This window comes from Maylandia zebra, linkage group LG19, assembly GCF_041146795.1.
Source record: "Maylandia zebra isolate NMK-2024a linkage group LG19, Mzebra_GT3a, whole genome shotgun sequence".
In the NCBI taxonomy this organism is placed as follows: Eukaryota; Metazoa; Chordata; class Actinopteri; order Cichliformes; family Cichlidae; genus Maylandia; species Maylandia zebra.
This window is the reverse complement of record NC_135185.1, coordinates 7,831,692-7,851,422: the sequence shown is the minus strand read 5'-3', so window position 1 is coordinate 7,851,422 and position 19,731 is coordinate 7,831,692. Positions and strand designations below refer to the sequence as shown.

The 19,731-nt window shown below is 42.3% G+C and overlaps 1 protein-coding gene across 2 annotated transcripts in view; it reads left to right on the top strand.

Annotated features, from left to right (window-relative positions):
• gfra4a (GDNF family receptor alpha 4a) overlaps positions 1-19,731 on the top strand; it is a 152,660-nt gene that overhangs the window by 23,787 nt on the left and 109,142 nt on the right. Inside the window, exon 2 of one of the 2 annotated variants that reach the window (XM_076877586.1) lies at positions 8,536-8,720. The exons of the other annotated variant lie outside the window; for it this stretch is intronic. The gene's annotated coding sequence lies outside the window, so the exon portion shown is untranslated. The remainder of the gene's footprint in view (positions 1-8,535; positions 8,721-19,731) is intronic. 2 annotated transcript variants of the gene reach the window in all.

Sequence of the window (19,731 nt, the reverse complement as noted above, 5' to 3'; positions counted from 1 at the left end):
TTTACTAGATCAACGCCATTAATTACTGACAAAAGATTCCCGTTCGATATGTGTGTAAAGCCAATACGTGTTAAGGACGGTGTGCGCATGTGACTTATTTATATTTAATGAAGCCTGAAAAGTGAAAAAAAAAAAACATGTTTATTTTTCAAAGGTGTGTTTTTTAATATTTATTCACGATCTTTGCTTTACTTCCTTTATTTTTTTTTCTCACTTTGATAAACCCATCTGGACATTTCTTTGTAACAGCTCGTGTGTGATTAATTTCACTCTCCTCACTGCACACTTCATCAAATAGATGTTACCTGTAGCTGGTACAGTTTTATCTCTGTCTTTGCTCAGTGACTTTCATTAACAGCAGGTAATGTTTGCGAACAAAGACGCAGCTTCCAGTGTTTATTCCCTCATCTCCCGATGCTCTTGCGAATGGAAAGCACACCCATTGTGGCCACCTGCTCTGAAAATAGCTGGTGTAAAACCTCAAGCCATAAGTCAGCTGGCACAGTGGCAGAAACTGAATTGTTTCAAAATGCAAAGTATGTTGAACGGTGCGGGGAAAAGGCAAGAAAGTGTGAAGATGCATGAAACACTACATTTTGGCTTTTTGGCTCAGAGTCCCATGAGAAATATCCCCCACTGGCCATCATTCTTCATGCACTAAGAGATATGCACAGAGACAAAAATAGAGGAGATGGGACACTGAAATAGTGAATTCAGCACCAAATGAAAGAGCTGAGAGAAGGTTTAAAAGGTGACGCAGAGGGTGAAAAGGACAAAAAGAAACAGCAAGATGAAGAAAGAGAAAGTTGAGAGAAAGTGGACAAGATTAATTAACTTATTTCCAACAACAGATCCCATTAAAGTTGCTGTCAGCACTCACTGACTTCTTCTCACTGAGGCCGAATACTTTATGAGCTGTGATTTTAGGTTCTGCCACGTGAACCTAAAAACCGGGCATTGTCTGCATGCTGTTTGCCGTTTTCTTTTATGGCTTTCCTGAGATTGCTCCAGCAGCGGTCAGGTATCTGTTGCTACACTATTACAGAGCGCAGCAGATAGCAAAATGGCAGGTAGATCTGTAAACAGAACATCTGAGTGATTCAGTATAGCAGGCAGGTGTATAATACCAAAGAGCGATGGAGTCAGAGAGAAGGAGGTGGCGTGCGGGGTGAGAGGCCAGCTGCTGGGAGACAGCAATGAAAGATTGATCAAGGAGGCAGATGCCTTTTCAAGGTGAGATCTCAGTTCTGAGGGAGGGTGGGACCTCATCCTCACCTTCTCACCTCCTCAGTTCAGATTTTTCTCTTTTCTTTTCAGTACTCTGGGAGAAAGAAGATCTCAGAGAAGAGAATAAACCTGAGCTGGAGCAGCAGGAAGTCTCAGATTAGGAGAGTGGGCTGTTGTTTTTTTTACCTGGTGGACTCTAGTAACACTCTAATACTGTACCTTCCCATAGTAGTTTTTTAATCATTTTCTCTTTAAAACTTGTTTTATTAGTTTTAATCGTTTAATTTCATGCACATTGCATCAAGCAAAAATGAAATTATATGCAAAAGTGTTTGACATGAAGAAATTTGTTTAACATTTAAATGTATTTTCTGCATACAGTGGGGCAAAAAAGTATTTAGTCAGCCACCAATTGTGCAAGTTCCCCCACTTAAAATGATGACAGAGGTCAGTAATTTGCACCAGAGGTACACTTCAACTGTGAGAGACAGAATGTGAAAAAAAAATCCATGAATCCACATGGTAGGATTTGTAAAGAATTTATTCGTAAATCAGGGTGGAAAATAAGTATTTGGTCACCTCAAACAAGGAAAATCTCTGGCTCTCACAGACCTGTAACGTCTTCTGTAAGAAGCTTTTCTGTCCCCCACTCGTTACCTGTATGAATGGCACCTGTTTGAACTCATCATCTGTATAAAAGACACCTGTCCACAGCCTCAAACAGTCAGACTCCAAACTCCGCCATGGCCAAGACCAAAGAGCTTTCAAAAGACACCAGGAAAAGTATTGTAGACCTGCACCAGACTGGGAAGAGTGAATCTACAATAGGCAAGCAGCTTGGTGTGAAAAAATCAACTGTGGGAGCAATCATCAGAAAATGGAAGACATACAAGACCACTGATAATCTCCCTCGATCTGGGGCTCCACGCAGGATCTCATCCCGTGGGGTCAAAATGATCATGAGAACGGTGAGCAAAGATCCCAGAACCACACGGGGGGACCTGGTGAATGACCTGCAGAGAGCTGGGACCAAAGTAACAAAGGTCACCATCAGTAACACACTACAACGGCAGGGAATCAAATCCCGCAGTGCCAGACGTGTTCCGCTGCTGAAGCCAGTGCATGTCCAGGCCCGTCTGAAGTTTGCCAGAGAGCACATGGATGATACAGCAGAGGATTGGGAGAATGTCATGTGGTCAGATGAAACCAAAGTAGAACTTTTTGGTATAAACTCAACTCGTCGTGTTTGGAGGAAGAAGAATACTGAGTTGCATCCCAAGAACACCATACCTACTGTGAAGCATGGGGGTGGAAACATCATGCTATGGGGCTGTTTTTCTGCCAAGGGGACAGGACGACTGATCCGTGTTAAGGACAGAATGAATGGGGCCATGTATCGTGAGATTTTGAGCCAAAACCTCCTTCCATCAGTGAGAACTTTGAAGATGAAACGAGGCTGGGTCTTCCAACATGACAATGATCCAAAACACACCGCCTGGCCAACAAAGGAGTGGCTCCGTAAGAAGCATTTGAAAGTCCTGGAGTGGCCTAGCCAGTCTCCAGACCTCAACCCCATAGAAAATCTGTGGCGGGAGTTGAAAGTCCGTGTTGCTCGGCGACAGCCCCAAAACATCACTGCTCTCGAGAAGATCTGCATGGAGGAATGGGCCAAAATACCAGCTACTGTGTGTGCAAACCTGGTAAAGACCTATAGTAAACGTTTGACCTCTGTTATTGCCAACAAAGGTTATGTTACAAAGTATTGAGTTGTATTTTTGTTATTGACCAAATACTTATTTTCCACCCTGATTTACGAATAAATTCTTTACAAATCCTACCATGTGGATTCATGGATTTTTTTTTTCACATTCTGTCTCTCACAGTTGAAGTGTACCTCTGGTGCAAATTACTGACCTCTGTCATCATTTTAGGTGGGGGAACTTGCACAATCGGTGGCTGACTAAATACTTTTTTGCCCCACTGTATTCCAGCATAAAAAATACCATATAACTTTTGTGTTTACACATATGTTTCTGCCGGACGTCGCGTGCTCAAACCTCATTGTCATGGGACACTCTCACAAACAAAATCATGGTTTAGTAACGCAGTAACGCAGCATACTTATGGGAAAGTAGCAGTAATCTAATTACTTTTTTGCAATAGTAATCCATTACTTTACTAAATACGTTAGTTATGCGTTACTGCCTCTGATTTCTGATCACGATACACGATACATATCGCGATATGTTTGAATAACCTCCAAAAACAAATTTTTTTTTTAACCATATAGTGACTAAAATTTCACTGGTATAGTCACTCAAATTACCCATTCCATAAACAAAATCAGAATGAATTGAAATGTTTTTTTAACCACAGAGATGTTTCCAAAATGACACTACTGTCGCAGTAAGTCTCTTTCTGTGGTCAACACTGACCTTTAACGAAAGATCATAGCAACAAAAAAGGACATCAAGCAATAATTCATGAGACAAAATAAAGCAATTAAAATTGAAAAGGTGCTCTTTTGTAATTATAACATATAAAAATTGTAAAATAAAAAATGTGATGACCTCAAATTACAAAAACATATGCCTAGATAATGACTGTTAAAAAAGCTGACCAAGAACAGTCACAGGGATCACAGCTGGTTAATTTAATGTTTTCTTTGGTGTGTGGGGAGATGTTGACATGCAGAGAAAATATCCCCCACACTATTAGACCACCATCAGCACCCTAAACTGTTTATACGAGGCAGGACAGAACTTCTTCGGTTTTTCCAATTTTGGTTAGTTCAGGTAATTGTGCCATCACGTTCCTATTCTCAGCTGGCAGGAGTGACATCTGGTGTGGTCTTCTGCTGCTGTAGCCCATTTGTTTTTACATTTGAAGTTTTGTGCGTTCAGAGATCCTCTTCTGCACACTGTGGTTTGTAACAAGTTGTTATTTGAGTTACCTTTGCCTTCCTTTCAGCTTGAAGCAGCAGCCTGGTTCTGCTCTGACCTCTGGCATCAAACAACCACTCAGAACAGCTGCTCTCTTTTTTTCAGTCCATTGTGTGTATACCCTGGAGATAGTACTGTGGGAAAATCCCAGTAGGTGAGCAAATTCCAAAATACTCAGACCATCCTGTCTGGCACCAAGAACCATATATTACATAAATCTTCTTTTTTTTTGTATTTTACAAAGCAGCCATGGCCCACTGAGGCTTTTTAAACATTTGTAGAACTCTATTATATCTGTCAGCATCATCAAGCACAATGACAATAGAGCCTCTGGGTGTGAATCTTCACCTTCCTTCATATTTACTGCAGCACCATTTGATCTTTTACAGCTTCCTTCAGTCCCCTGCACTGCTTCTCATTTAAAACCATGTGGGGGTTTGATCTCACTATGACAAAGCTTTTCTGACACTTAAAAGGGCATCTCGCCACTGTTCAGCTCTCACATGCATTCCTAATAGTGAGAATGATAGTTAGCAGTAAGTGCTAATTTCACATAATTGATTTTTCCACTCGGTTCCATTTAACACAATGTAAAAACCGTAATTGGACTCTATGTCAGTCTGCACATTGTTTTTCACTTCCTACTATGTCCCCTTTAGAGCTTCGGAGGGAACATATATAATGGATCACGACAAAGAAGCTGGATGCAAGAACCAGGTGCATCTGTGGTTATCAGTTTGCAGGTTCAACTCAGGCAAGTGTGGTTGGAGAGAGCAAATTAAGAATTTTATATATTCCCTGTCGTGCTTCCAAGGTGCCTTTAATCAAACCTCTTAGACTAAAAATATTCTTTAGGCCTTTTTAAATGTTAAGTGTTAAAAACTCGTCTCTGATTGCCAGGAGATTCCAGGAGTTGGTTCCTAACAAACTGTTATAATTCACCCGCCCCACAACCACCACATAACTTTAGTGATTTATTACTTCTTCTACAATTCCAACTTCTAAAGAACGAGTCTGGACTTGTTGCTTGCTTTTTTCTGATAATGATAGCACTGTTATTAATATCTGTCAGCGCCAGGGCTAGTTTGTTTCCAGTAAACTACAGCCTTACAACAACTATCCTCTGGCCATTTTGGGCATTCTTGGTTACTGAGACTACTGGCCATACAGAAAAGGCCGTGTACTGTTAGAATAACATTGAAAACAGAAAATGATTAGGGTCATAATTAACTTTTCAGCGGTGTACTTCACTAACTAGTTAGAAACTTACCAGAAGGCACCACATGACTCCACACCACCGCTGCACATGTCTCTTGTGTTCTCCTCTACATGTGCTTCTAGACAAGGTTGAGAGTTTTGTAAACAACAGACTTGGAGATGCTCTCCTTCACAAATGTGAGGTTGTGATGACACCACTTATAACATGCCCAAGATAGGTTTTTCGCTGCATTAAAGTTTGTGAAAATAAATAAAAACATTTTCATGATGACAGATACTTATATACTGTATATGTACAATAGAACAAAATATCAATACAGCCATAGGGTTGGACAATATTGTGATGAGGTAGACCAGGTCATCTACTAATTGGACGGATGGTGGTTCAATCCTTGGCTGCTCCAGTCTGCATGCCAAAGTATCCTTGGGCAAGATACTGATCTCATGAAGTTGCTCCTGATGCGCTCATTGAGTGTTTGATAAAAAGCAATAGGTGAATAAAATGCTTTGAGTGCTCCAAGGAAAGGGAGTGGGAGAAAGCAATATAATAACCAGTCCATTTACCATAGTTGTGGTCTATGTGCTGTATATTAATTAGGTCTACTGAGTCTTCATCGTGTGTTTCACGAGGTTGGTGCTTTGGGGATGCAGCTATGTGTGAGTTGCTGGTAGACTCATCGACAGCCCTGCGTAACGATCTATTGAAATGCTGTAAAATGTACGCAGGCTATGCATGTTTTCCTATAGCATTACAGTTCTGAAAAATAAGTTCAGCTTTAATAAAAACAGTGTTTCTCCATGAAAAGATAATCAAGTGCGCTGGCTGCTGCTCAAGCCAGATTTGCAAAATATCTTGCTGATAATTATGACCACTGACATGATTATGCCTTTAAGTATTCACAGGCAAAGCGTTAACAAAATGTCAATAGTAACCTAATTTGCTTTTAACCTTTTAAATCTCAGGGAGGTACCTGCTTGAAAATGACAGGCCTAAAAAGAATGGATTATTTCTCTACAATTACAAACTCTGTGTAAACCATCTTGGTATCAAAATAAACTAACACGTGTGAGACTTAATAATAGGTGTAAGCATTACAGCAGATGCTACAGTATCAAAGTAACTGAGGATGGAAGACAGAAAAACAAAAGTTGAAATTTCTTAGGTATTGAATAGCAAAAATTAGCCGTACTTGTCAGACAAATACACAACAGTTTACTGGAGCGTAAACAGGCAAAGAAGGCAGGAAATAGTGGTTCATGATGGGAAACTGCTCTTGAAGCACACTGGGAGATGGAGCAGTGCAGGAAATGTGGTTTTATTGCAGTGGATTTTTTTTAGGAAGCGAGACCGCAAAGGTAAGACAGAATTCATGCTAATATTTTTCAAAATTGAAGCATAATTTTGGTCTTTTTTTGCTGCTGCTTCAGTGAATTTTGGTTGGATCCGAGATCTGTGCTTTCAGCAGAGATATGGTTTGGCCACGTACATGCCATCGGAGTGAACAGGTGACTATGTACTGTGTGTTTAAATCTTTTCATGGCATCTGTTTACCTGATGCACACCCCGTGTAATCACGTCCCCCCCTTTACATTGGGATTCAAGAGGTTAATGCAAAATATAGGGTGGCAGAGCATGAAAGAAGATTGTCTTAATTAAAAGTTTTCACCCTGTGTATTTCTCAAGGATGTCTCCTCTCCGGTAACTTGGGAAATACTAGCTTCCTGATCTCTTGCTAGCGGTTATGTTTGTGATTAGCATACTTTGCATATAAATATATAAGGTTTTGGAATATTTGTTGACTTTTAATTGCTTGAAAACAATATAAATACATAATTTTTATACACTAGTATCTGAACATTATTGTGTAAAGTTTCTTGCAGCTGACAAACATGTGTCTGTGATGAGTAAGGACAGACATTCCCATCAATGGCACATTACGACACAGAGTCAGTGTGCATAGAATCTTAATAGACATGTGTATATGCATAGTACTACATACTATATAAATCATACACATTAAAATACACAATAAATCACAGAAGCACACTTTTAAATAGCTGCCAAAATGAGTAATGGTGTGACACTGCTACAGAAAAAAGGCTTTTAATTTACACCCTGCAGAAGCTTCACACGCGGTGTGTTCACCGCAGTCTAAAAGGGCATCCAGCATTGCAGACGACTCTGTGGGAGATCAAAGATGTGCTTTTTGTGACATGGATGGGGAGGTAGTCTTGGATTTTTTTCATTTTCATTTGTCCCTTCTTTCTGACATAACCCCCCCCCCCCCCCAAAAAAAAAAAAATAAAGATACTGTACAAAGAATTTTTTTCTGTGTGAAATTTTGACATAATGTAATTATTTCAGATGTATGAAATTGTAACTGAAATTGGACAGAAACAAAAAAGCACCCTTACTGGTTTCTTTCCAACATGTATCCCGTGGATATAATCCAGAGGACGGCTGAAAAATCTAGCAGGTGCAGTAGTGATTATCGAGCCTCCTCATGCCACAAGTGGTTATGTATCCAAGGAGGAGTACATGTCATGGTGTTGTAGGACCTGTGAAATCCACTGCGCATCTTGGTTTAAAGTTCACAGAAACACCGCTGTTAACAAGGAAACAAGCATTTTCGTTCCTCTAGAAACAGTTACCTGCATGGAGAAAGGCGAATAAATCGACCTTAATGCAATTGTCTCACTTTCTGCTTAGTCATGTGTGCTCAAGGAATTTATATTTATACTGCAGATGGTTAAAGCTGTTGTATCTAAATGGAATAGATTCAGTTTTAATTCAATTCAATGTAATTTTTCCTTTTCATTTTGTTTTTTACTTTATTTATATGGTTTTGCAAGTTATGCTTTTTACATAAATTAAGCACATTCTTGCATTCGAGCCAACACAAAGTGTGAAACAGGTGTTACACAGGATAATTTTATTTGCTTGATGAATAGGGGTGAATGGGGTAAACGTGTAGACTCTAGCTCTGACACTCATGGTAAATCTCTGGTTCACTCCTGTTTTTATCACTTGAGAAACATTGCTAAGCTGAGTCCCACTGTGTCACGCTCTGAATTGGAAATTGTCATACATGCATTTGTTTCATCTCGTTTGGTTTATTGTAATTCTTTGTTCTCTTGTTTATGTAAGGCCTCCTTGGAACGTCTGCAGGTTTTTCAGAACGCTGCTGCAAGGCTCCTGTCCAAGTCTCCCAAGTACTTGCATGTTGCACCACTGCTGATCCAGCTGCACTGGCACCATCCCCGCACCAACATACATCCCTAATCTTTTACATCCATACATCCACAGCAGGCCCCTGAGGTCATGTGATCAAGGTTTGTCAGTTGTCCTTCATATGAGGCTGAAAACGTAAGGTGACAGAGCTTTTGTAACTGTGGCCCCCAGACTCTTGAGATCTGTGGACTCAGTGGTCTCTTTGTGATTTTTATCTTGAAAGGTGCTTTACAAAAAAAATTTACTTACTTAGACATATGGATAACATGAAACAGCCTAAAAAATACATTTTTGCTATAATTTTAAGCTAAGTTTGTTCTAGCTTCGTGTTACTGTAGGCAGTTTACCTTACATTATAAAGTGCCTTGAAGCGACTGTTGTTGTGATTTAGAATAGAATAGAATAGAATAGCTATGGGCAAGGGAGGGCTCAATCCAGCCAACTGAGTTGTTTTACCCACCCAAACCAGCCAGTAGTCTGCTGATCGCCTACAAAACCTCCCCCTGCAGAGCCATTTAGACTTGAGGTACAAGCACACAAAGAAGCAGACTGCTGTGAGTTTTAGATGGTACAGAGATCCCAAGAAATAGCCAGTATAAACTTATACACATGGACCTATACACAGTCCATGTTTAAAAAAAGAAAACTGTAGTATCCACTAACTCCAGATGAATCAGTATAGCATTGTTGGTTATTGTTTATGACAATATTCTCTGCTTTCAATATTTCTGTCTAGTTTAGATTCACCTGCTGTTCCTGTGCTCTCAGGTTAACACATTTGATGTGTGGATCATTACCTGTCTTTTCTGGTTGGTAAAAATTGTGATTACTTCTGTTAAACCTATCTGAGAGTTTCACGTATTTGCATCTTTTTTTGGACTGGCTGCACTGAGAGATGGATGCACATTATGGTGTTGAATCATGATTTTTCAATTGTCTGGTGTGCTTTTACTCACAGACTGCATCAAACGAGAACCCTAACAACAGGAAAATAAGCTCCATATGAGCACTTTCGGTATCATGACATTTCCTGGTGGCCCAAACCTTTTTTTTGCTCCAGTGAATAATTTTGACTCAATTTGAATGAGTTGACCTAATAGAATCCACACATCAGGTGATACTGTATCTCCACATACACTCTCTGCTCTCCAAATAATATCAATGGCATGCAGGTGCACACCTCAGAGACATTCACTGCGAATAAATGTGCAGATGTTAGAACAGCGACAGATGTTCAGTGACATCACACAGCTGCTACACTGGAACAACTTAATGTTTTTTTTAATATTAGCTTAGTCAATTTGTCTTCTTATCTTTTTCATGGATAAGGCACAAAAACTCAGAGATGTCAGCATCCGAAGGTGAACTCAAACCAGAAAACCTAAGATCACTTAGTCAGCTATTCTCAGTTCCTCGTTTCACCCAAGTTGGCCACAAGGATTGATAAAGAAAACCGTACTCAGATACTAATCAATACTAAAAATTAAAACCTTAACGATACCACCAATAGTATCTTTGCTTCATCCAGTTGATGAATAACTTCAAACGGCCTTGTGACACGTAGGCTCAAAGCCCCTCCCTCACTACCAGCTAGCATAACATCTATCCATCCATTCATTCATCCATCCATGCATCCATCTTCTTCTGCTTATCTGGGCCCGGGTCGCGGGAGCAGCACACTAAGCAGAGAAGCCCAGACCTCCCTCTCCCTGTCCACCTCCTCCAGCTTTTCCGGGGGAACACCAAAGCGTTTCCAGGCCAGCCAAGAGATCTGGGTCTGCCCCGGATCATTTATTAGTAATGTGTTTCTGAGTGGATGGTGGGATGGGTGCAGTTTTCTCTGTGGTGGGGTTGGGTGGACTGTCCCGGGCTCTGTGGGGCCGGGAGGCGCTGCTGCACTGGGCCCCGGTCTGGATGGGCCTGGGCCCCCTTCCCCTGGTGGGTCGCGGAGTATGGGGGTGCCTACTGGGGTCAGCGGGGGAGCTGGCCCCAGGGAGGGGTCACTTGCCCCTCCCTTCCTTCCCTCCCCATCTCCAGCTGCCTCCCTCTTCCCGCTCCACCACAACCACCCACACATGCAGGGCCTTGGAGTAGGGGTATGTCACCAGGGTGCAGAGGAGGCTGCGGAGTCGGGACGGTCTGCCTCTCCCCACCGCAGGGAAAAGGGTAACACCACCTGGGTCTGGGTGCAGTTCCCCCCTCCAGGGGCAAGGGTACCTAGACCCGGTTCGTAGAGTACGCTTGGGGAGTGTGATCGTGTGTACAGCGTCTCTTTATGTCTGTCTCCACGTTGGTTGAGTGTGGAGTAAGTGCATATGAGAGCATGAGGGTGGGAATGGATGTTTGTATCTGTGTGTGCCTGTATGTCTGTATCTATATGTCAGGTTGGGTATCAGACGCCACCTCTCTGGGGACATCTCAGGCCCTCCAAGGTTTGGAGGCCTATCTCCCCCTACCACCACTTCCCCTGCCAGTGGCGGACTCCCTCAGACATCGGTGCGTTGGTGGTTCTTTGTGTCTGGGGACGGGCGTCCAGGTACGCACCGGCTCACTCCTTGGCGGCCGCTTATCGGGGCCTGGAGCCTGGGGCTCGCTCGGGCCACTTCGGAGGTGGGGTGCCCCTGGCCTCTCGGCCTGGGGCTCGGTCACTCAGGCACAGCTGGCTGCCGGCGGAGCTCAGGGGCGCGTCACTGCAACTCCCCCTGGCTTCTGCTCCGCGGCTGCTGAGTGAGCCCTCATCTGGGACTCTCCTCAGCTCTTTCTGGGACAGTGGCGCGGCTGCCCCTCTGTTAGTCTTCCTTGGTCTCTTGTGTTCTGGGGGCCTCTGGATGTCTGGAGTTTTGATCTCCTCCATACCTGCTTCATGCCCTGGAGGACGGGGCTGTGGCCCCCCCACACCCTCTAGCAGATTATTACATGAAGGAACCTTTTAAAAAAACAAAAAACAAGCGCGTCCATGCTCACAGGTGTACACACAGGTGATCACACCCACAAACTACACCCTTTTTGGCTCCTACCTCAAAGCACACTGTGTTCTGTTGATCTTATGTGCTGCACAATAATGTTTAACATTTAGTATTTACTGTCATATTCCCATATATCATTGTGATGTTGTTTATTCTATTACTCTTGTTCTCTTCTACTTGTTTTCTTTTTTCTTTCTCAACAGGTGATCCAGGTGATCGATATATGCATTTTTCTTCTTTTCTTTTTTTTTTTGCTGCCCGTTCTGTTGGTTTTTGTTTATTGCCCTTCTCCCCCGTCCCTCTTCTCAGCTGTTTCTCTTTCCCTCTTTCTTTCTCCCCTTCTTTCCTCCAGTCAAGTCTGTCCCGTATTCAGCAAGTGAAAATAAAATAAACAGTAGAAGGTGAATCAAATGGACCATTATGGCAAGGCTGGGATGGTCAATTTGGTAAAGTAAATCCGTTGGGCATCTTTCTTTGCCTTTAGACAATAATTCTGATGGCAAAAGAGCCAAACGGGACAGGCAAAAAAAAAGAAAAAAAAAAAAAAGTAACGTGTTTCTGCTGTCTTTAGTATCTATCACTCAGTGACTGCCTAATCTGATGCAGTTTTCATGAAATCAAAAGGTATAGTTTGATCCCAGCAATGCAATTTTTTTTTAAAGAAAAAGGTCAAATAAATATTACAGTTACACTTGTGGCATTTGTCTGATGATGACTAATCTGGTATGATACTGCACTCTGTCTCACAGTGGAAGTGCTAGAATTTCAAAAACCTTTAATCTCTTGGCTTACTACAGTCTGTTATGAACGAGTGAGGATTTGCAGTTGTAGCTCGTCAGATGGTGGAGAGATGAGACATCTGAAGGACAAACGATGGAGGTGGGTGGTGTTTTGAAGACTCCACAGCACCTCTGGAGCTTAAGGTGTGTTTCATGATGAAGATTAACTCTCCTGTGACTGCATCTATTCTGGAAATGCAATCTCTTTGTCACTTTCACAAACGAAACCTATACTCTACGCGTCTTGTGAAAGCAGTGTTTAGTCTCTTTCGCTCAACATGCAGCGTTACCATGGTTACTCACTGTATATCACAGCTATTCATCTTTGAGTTTAAAGTTAAAGCTACAGTTTATAGTATATTCAATTTTTTTTCTAATGGCGTGTCCATCCTCCTATCATTGTCCCTCCGGTTGTGCTGTGTAAGAATTCTCTTCTTCTCCACTATATCATAATACGTGTACCTCTATCCTTCCCTGCCTGAAGTTAGAGTACAGTTAATCTCACCCTTCCCCTCTTCTGCCTTATATTTTGAGACACTTTATCTTTCTCTTTCAACTTACAGTATAGGAGCCAAATTCCAAACCTCTCTCCAAGTATAAGCTTAATCTTTCCATCAACCCTTTCCTCTCTATGCGCTTCTTCCCTAATTTGCAACAGAGTTAATGTTAAACTACCCAAAAAGAAGAAGACTCATAGCCTTCTGTTAGAAGTGTAAATGTGCCGAAAAGTACTTTTGCAGGAGGGTTTAAGAAGGATGAGTGGGGTTAAAGGGTTGGATTTTAATCTTAACCACATCAGTGCTGCTATATTTCCATTTGGTTGCTGTGCTACACTCTGAGTGTCACTCACTGATGAACTGATCCGGATAAGGCTCAAGTGGTTTTACATTAACAGGACAGCGTTTGATAAACAGTTTTTCACCTTGTTGACATGAACTCATCGTATGCTACTCTTCATCTAAAATCACTGCAAATTGTCAATCAGTTTTTTATTTTACTAAAACGTAATCAACAATTCATGGTAGCTTAACTGAGAGGAGACAAAAATGTTCTGGTTCCATTTCCATCAAGCCTGTGCTGGGTTGACTGTTGGGGACATTTAATGTGAAAAAGCAGCTTGAATTGTTAGAATGTGCGGTGCTGTAATATAAAAATGATAAAGCCGGTATGGAGTAGCAGAGTGGAAGAATGGTGTATGAACCAAAGAAGAATACATTCACACAATAACGTATACATTTCTTCATACAGCAGGACAGTAATCAAATATCAAACATTTTTTTGTAAGTGTAACTGCTTTATTTTAATAACAGAAGATGGTGTTTCTTATACACTGACTGCGTATAAAAGATGAACTGTCACCCGTTGGTTGGTGAAGTCCCACTGGGAGCCTTAATGTGAGTGTTTTCATTGACCATGTTGGTGATTTGAACATATGGCTACCCCTCCCCAACTCTCTGGTCCTGGTGGAGTGCACTAACTCATAGAGAATAGCCTGATCTGGTTCTCTGTCTGTTATGGTTGGGTCTTACCTTTAAAATATGAAGGCTCTTGAAAAGACAGCTGTGTTGAACTTGGGCTATAAGTTTAGTTCAGCTGAATTTAAACTGGGCGAGACAATCGGAGGATGAAAGGGTGATGGTAGCAGCTTGTCAGCTGGGAGTAATGTTGGGATCGTTACTCAAAAAAAAAGCAATGTGTTACACATTACAGTGAGACAGTAATTCGTTACACTACTCGCTACTTTACTTTCTGTCATTCTTCTGGGTCGGTGACCCCCGTGTTTTTGATTTTTGTACTCTTATTTTTGATATTATAAATTATGACAGTTTGTGTTTTGGTTTCCCAGTTTTTATTCTGTGCTCCCTCTGTTTTCCGTCGTCTCTGCCTGTGTATGCCTGTGTATCCCCTGTAATGTAGTCAGGTCTCTGTGTTAAGCCAGTGTCTCTTAGTCTGTCTTTGTGTTTGTGTTTCCTGTTTTATTTTGAAAGTCTGCATCTGATCTCAGTGTGTTCACTTTATGCTTCCTTGTCTCATCAGTTCTGATTTCCCCCAGCTGTGCTCTCCTTCTGTGTCTCATTCCCCTCGTTACTTCCCAGTGTATTTAAACCCTGTGTTTCTCTGAGTCAGTGTTGTGTTGTCCCTCATGTTGTGGATCTCCCTGTGTCTCACTGTGAGTTTAGTTTAGTTTAGTTTGCTTTTGTATGACTTTCCCCTGCCAGCAAATAAAGCTGAGTTCTATGTGTTTAAACCTCGTGCCTGAGTGCCTGCATTTTGGGTCCAACTCCTGCCTGCCACACAGCGATTCATGACACGTTCGTGTTACTCTATCAAATGACATGAAATGTATTGTCATAAAATTACCAGTTCCCCACACAAATCCATATCCTAATGAAGACACACACAGAATCTTTTTCTATTTACAGATGAAAACAGGCAAAATAACAGAAAGCCAATACCAAGGGACTTCAAAGCGATCGCCACAGTGATTCTGCTGCAGGATTGATAAAAATGGATGCTGCAATGCCACAAGGCTGCCTGCTTATCGCTGCCGTTATTACCTGTTCAGGATCAGGCTCAGGCTCCGGTCTGGGATTTTTAACAGCTTTAATATGATTCTGGGTTCTTTGCTAGCTTTGTGTTGGCATGCTGTCTGTGCAGATGCTTGTGCTCTTTTGCTTCCATGCTCAGAAATAAAATTAATGTCCATACCACCGGGCTTCAAAAGCCTGCGGGCCAGAATCAGCCCGACAAAGACTCCCATCCAGCCCATCCGCCCCACTGGACTGCTGGAAACTGTGAAGGAGGGCTTACATTTTAGACTTTTAATTGCATTTTTCATAAGTTTTACAGCTTCTCCTAATGATAACATCTCCCATGGCCGTACTACATCTACTACCACAAGTAATTAATTCATACATAAACAAATAACAGAAAAGTACAGTGTTTTTCACAGTCTACTATAATTATTTTTTACAATGGGTCCACAGTAAAAAAAAAAACAAAAAAAAAATGTATATACACACATATATATATACACACACACACACACACACACACACACACACACACACACACACACATATATATATATATATATATATATATATATATATATATATATATATATATATATATATATATATATATTAGGGGTGCAACGATATTCGTATCGATATTGAACCGTTCGATACAGTGCTTTCGGTTCGGTACGCATATGTATCGAACAATACAACATTTGTAATTTATTTTATCAATTTTCCTTCTGACGATGCTGTCTGTGTTGAGCGCTCAGTGAATCTGCGTTCGACTACTCCGCCTAGGCTGCACTGTCGAGCGCAGATCCACTGAGCGCTCAACACAGACAGCATCGTCAGAAGGAAGAGCGCAGGGCAAGCTAGCGAGACAGAAGTAAAGCTCACCTTTTAACATGGACCTCCCCCACTCTCATTCAGATCTGGCGTTTGGAATTATTTTGGTTTTCATGTGACATATGACCCTGAAGGTAAGCGAGTCATGGACTAAAGTAAAACAGTATGTTGGATGTGCCACGCAATGCTCAATTACATGGGTGGGAACTAGTGTGTTAGCGCAGTTAGCTCGTTAACGTGTTGGCCGTCTAGCCCCATGCACGGGGCGATCGGCGGTAGCTCGTTAACGGAGATTTGCCGTGTTGTGGCGTTAAGGTCATTTCAACGAGATTAACCTGAAAGCACTAGTGGGAACACAACGAATATGACTGCACATTTACGCCGACATCATCCTAGTGCAAAGACAAGTGGAAGCAGAAAAAAAACAAGCAAGCATGCTACTAACTTTAGCCGAGTCATTTAGACAGCTGTTAGCACATGATTCTCCTTATATGTTTAATATGCTGCTGAGAATATAGCCCAGAAGAAGCGGATAGTATAGCTTTTATTTTGGAAAGAGACATTTCTCTGTAATAAACTCTCTTTTACAAAGATGAGTGATTCCTCAATCAGATACAGGGCTCGCAATATCGCTAGCCCGACGTCCCGGGGCTAGCGATTTTTTCAGTCGGTTTACCAAAATCTATCTCTGCCCTGCCCGTCGGGCTATTGTAGGAAGGAAAAATATATGTCAATGCTTTTGCATTCTTTCAGAAATGTAGCTGGGTAATTATGTCATTGGCATCGGTGAGCCACTGTCAATATGTGACATATTGCAATCGCGTTTGAATTTGCGCTTGTTTTTTTGCTTTCACTTTGCAATCGCGCGAACTGTGTATAGAGAGCGACAGCACTGATCTGTGAGTGATGATAATTTGTGCACCAATTCCTCTGACATCGTCTTATTAATCGTTAGCTTACTATGCAAACATGACAAGTGAAATCTCACGCAGCAAGCTTAAACATGTGAGAGGTTGATCGCACAGAGAATCGCTGAGCTTATGTGAGTGCGTGTGTAAAAGCAGCAGGATATATATTTGACTACAATGACCTGGATGACTGAGAACCTTCACAGACAGATATATATTTTAGTTCTGCTGAGCCAAATAAGACAGGTCAGGGTGAAGAAGTGACAGCCAAAGAAAAGCTTACCACAAAACGGAGAAGTTATGACAAATCAGACTATAAGGCAAAAAGAAAGTGCAGCTTTATGGTTTCATGGACAAAATAATTTCTGTGGCTGCAATATGACGAGCTAATTTGGCTCAGCAGAACTGAAATGCTTTTACACATGCACTCACATAAGCTCAGCGATTCTCTGCGCGATCAACCTCTCACATGTTTAAGCTTGCTGCGTGAGATTTCACTTGTCATGTTTGCATAGTAAGCTAACGATTAATAAGACGATGTCAGAGGAATTGGTGCACAAATTATCATCACTCACAGATCAGTGCTGTCGCTCTCTATACACAGTTCGCGCGATTGCAAAGTGAAAGCAAAAAAACAAGCGCAAATTCAAACGCGATTTCAATATGTCACATATTGACAGTGGCTCACCGATGCCAATGATATAATTACCCAGCTACATTTCCGAAAGAATGCAAAAGCATTGACATATATTTTTCCTACAATAGCCCGACGGGCAGGGAAGAGATAGATTTTGGTACCCCGACTGAAAAAATCGCTAGCTCCGGGACGTCGGGCTAGCGATAATGCGAGCCCTGTATCTGATTGAGGAATCACTCATCTTTGGAAAAGAGAGTTTATTACAGAGAAATGTCTCTTTCCAAAATAAAAGCTATACTATCCGCTTCTTCTGGGCTATATTCTCAGCAGCATAAGGAGAATCATGTGCTAACAGCTGTCTAAATGACTCGGCTAAAGTTAGTAGCATGCTTGTTGTTTTTGTCTTTGCACTAGGATGATGTCGGCGTAAATGTGCAGTCATATTCGTTGTGTTCCCACTAGTGCTTTCAGGTTAATCTCGTTGAAATGACCTTAACACCACAACACGGCAAATCTCCGTTAACGAGCTACCGCCGATCGCCCCGTGCATGGGGCTAGACGGCCAACACGTTAACGAGCTAACTGCGCTAACACACTAGTTCCCACCCATGTAATTGAGCATTGCATGGCACATCCAACATACTGTTTTACTTTAGTCCATGACTCGCTTACCTTCAGGGTCATACGTCACATGAAAACCAAAATAATTCCAAACGCCAGATCTGAATGAGGGTGGGGGAGGTCCATGTTGCAAGGAGAGCTTAACTTCTGTCTCGCTAGCTTGCCCTGCGCTCTTCCTTCTGACTATGCTGTCTGTGTTGAGCGCTCAGTGGATCTGCACTCGACAGTGCAGCCTAGGCGGAGTAGTCGAACGCAGATTCACTGAGCGCTCAACACAGACAGCATCGTCAGAAGGAAAGTTGATAAAATAAATTACAAATGTTGTATTGTTCGATACATATGCGTACCGAACCGAAAACACTGTATCGAACGGTTCAATATCGATACGAATATCGTTGCACCCCTAATATATATATATATATATATATGTATATATATATATATATATATACATATATATATATATATATATATATATATATATATATATATAAAACACCCAGCACGCCCCTGTGGGCGGTTTATCCTTCAAGCTCGGGTCCTCTACCAGAGGCCTGGGAGCTTGAGGGTCCTGCGCAGGATCTTAAGCTGGGCTTACACTGTGCGATTTTTGGCCCATTTTGAGCCGATTTTTCAGTCGCGCGACCGTTTTGGCGATCGGCCCGATTTTGGCCTTCATCGTGCGTCGTGCATCGTGTAGTATACGTGGGTTAACGACAAGCGATTAACACCTCACAACCAGCTCCCGATCATTAATCGCTTGGTCGGGAGGATATCAAACCAGTTTGAAATCCTCACGACCATCGTGAGGGTGTCACCGCAGCTTCTCACACTGCGCACGCGCAAACACAAATTTCGGTGAAAAAGACGGAGTAGCGCAGCAGTGAGTGCAGCGTGTGCACTTGTAGAACTTTGGAAAGCTCATCCGAGCCTTTTCGATGTGGCCTCACAAAATTATCACGACCACAACAACCGTGAAAATAGTTGGATGGACATTGCTGCTCAATCACAGCTGCCCGATCAGTGTTTTTCATTAGCAATTTAGCAAAGTTGATGGTGGTGGTGTGCGTGTCTGTGTGAGTGAAAGACAGAGAGGGAGAGCGAGCGACAGAATTTCTGTTAACCTTCATTTTTATGGACGCACAGTGTGAGCACTCAGGTCGCATCAGAGCATCGGGTCGTATAGTGTGAGACCCTACATTGTGACTTACGAACTTCTAACCCCTGCGAGTCAATCGCACAGTGTCTGCCCAGCTTTAGCTGTTCCCAGGACTGCGCCCTTCTGGACAGAGATCTCCGATGTTGTTCCCGGGATCTGCTGGAGCCACTCGCCTAGATTGGGAGTCACCACACCTAGTGCTCCGATTACCACGGGGACCACCGTTACCTTCACCCTCCACATCCTCTCGAGCTCTTCTCTGAGCCCTTGGTATTTCTCCAGCTTCTCGTGTTCCTTCTTCCTGATGTTGCTGTCATTCGGAACCGCTACATCAATCACAACGGCCGTCTTCTCATGTTTGTCTACCACCACTATGTCCGATTGGTTAGCCACCACCATTTTGTCCGTCTGTATCTGGAAGTCCCACAGGATCCTAGCTCGGACATTCTCCACCACCCTTGGGGGCATCTCCCATTTTGACCTCGGGACTTCCAGGTTATGCTCTGCACAGATGTTCCTGTACACTATGCCGGCCCGATTAAGAGATCCTTAAGGTTATTTTCTTCCAGACTATCTTTTTGCAACCAGAGGAGTCAGAAGTGTCTTACATGCCAGTTGAATGGGTAAAGTATCGATCTTTTATGTACAATTTGTCCTCTGCTGTGCAGAACAGT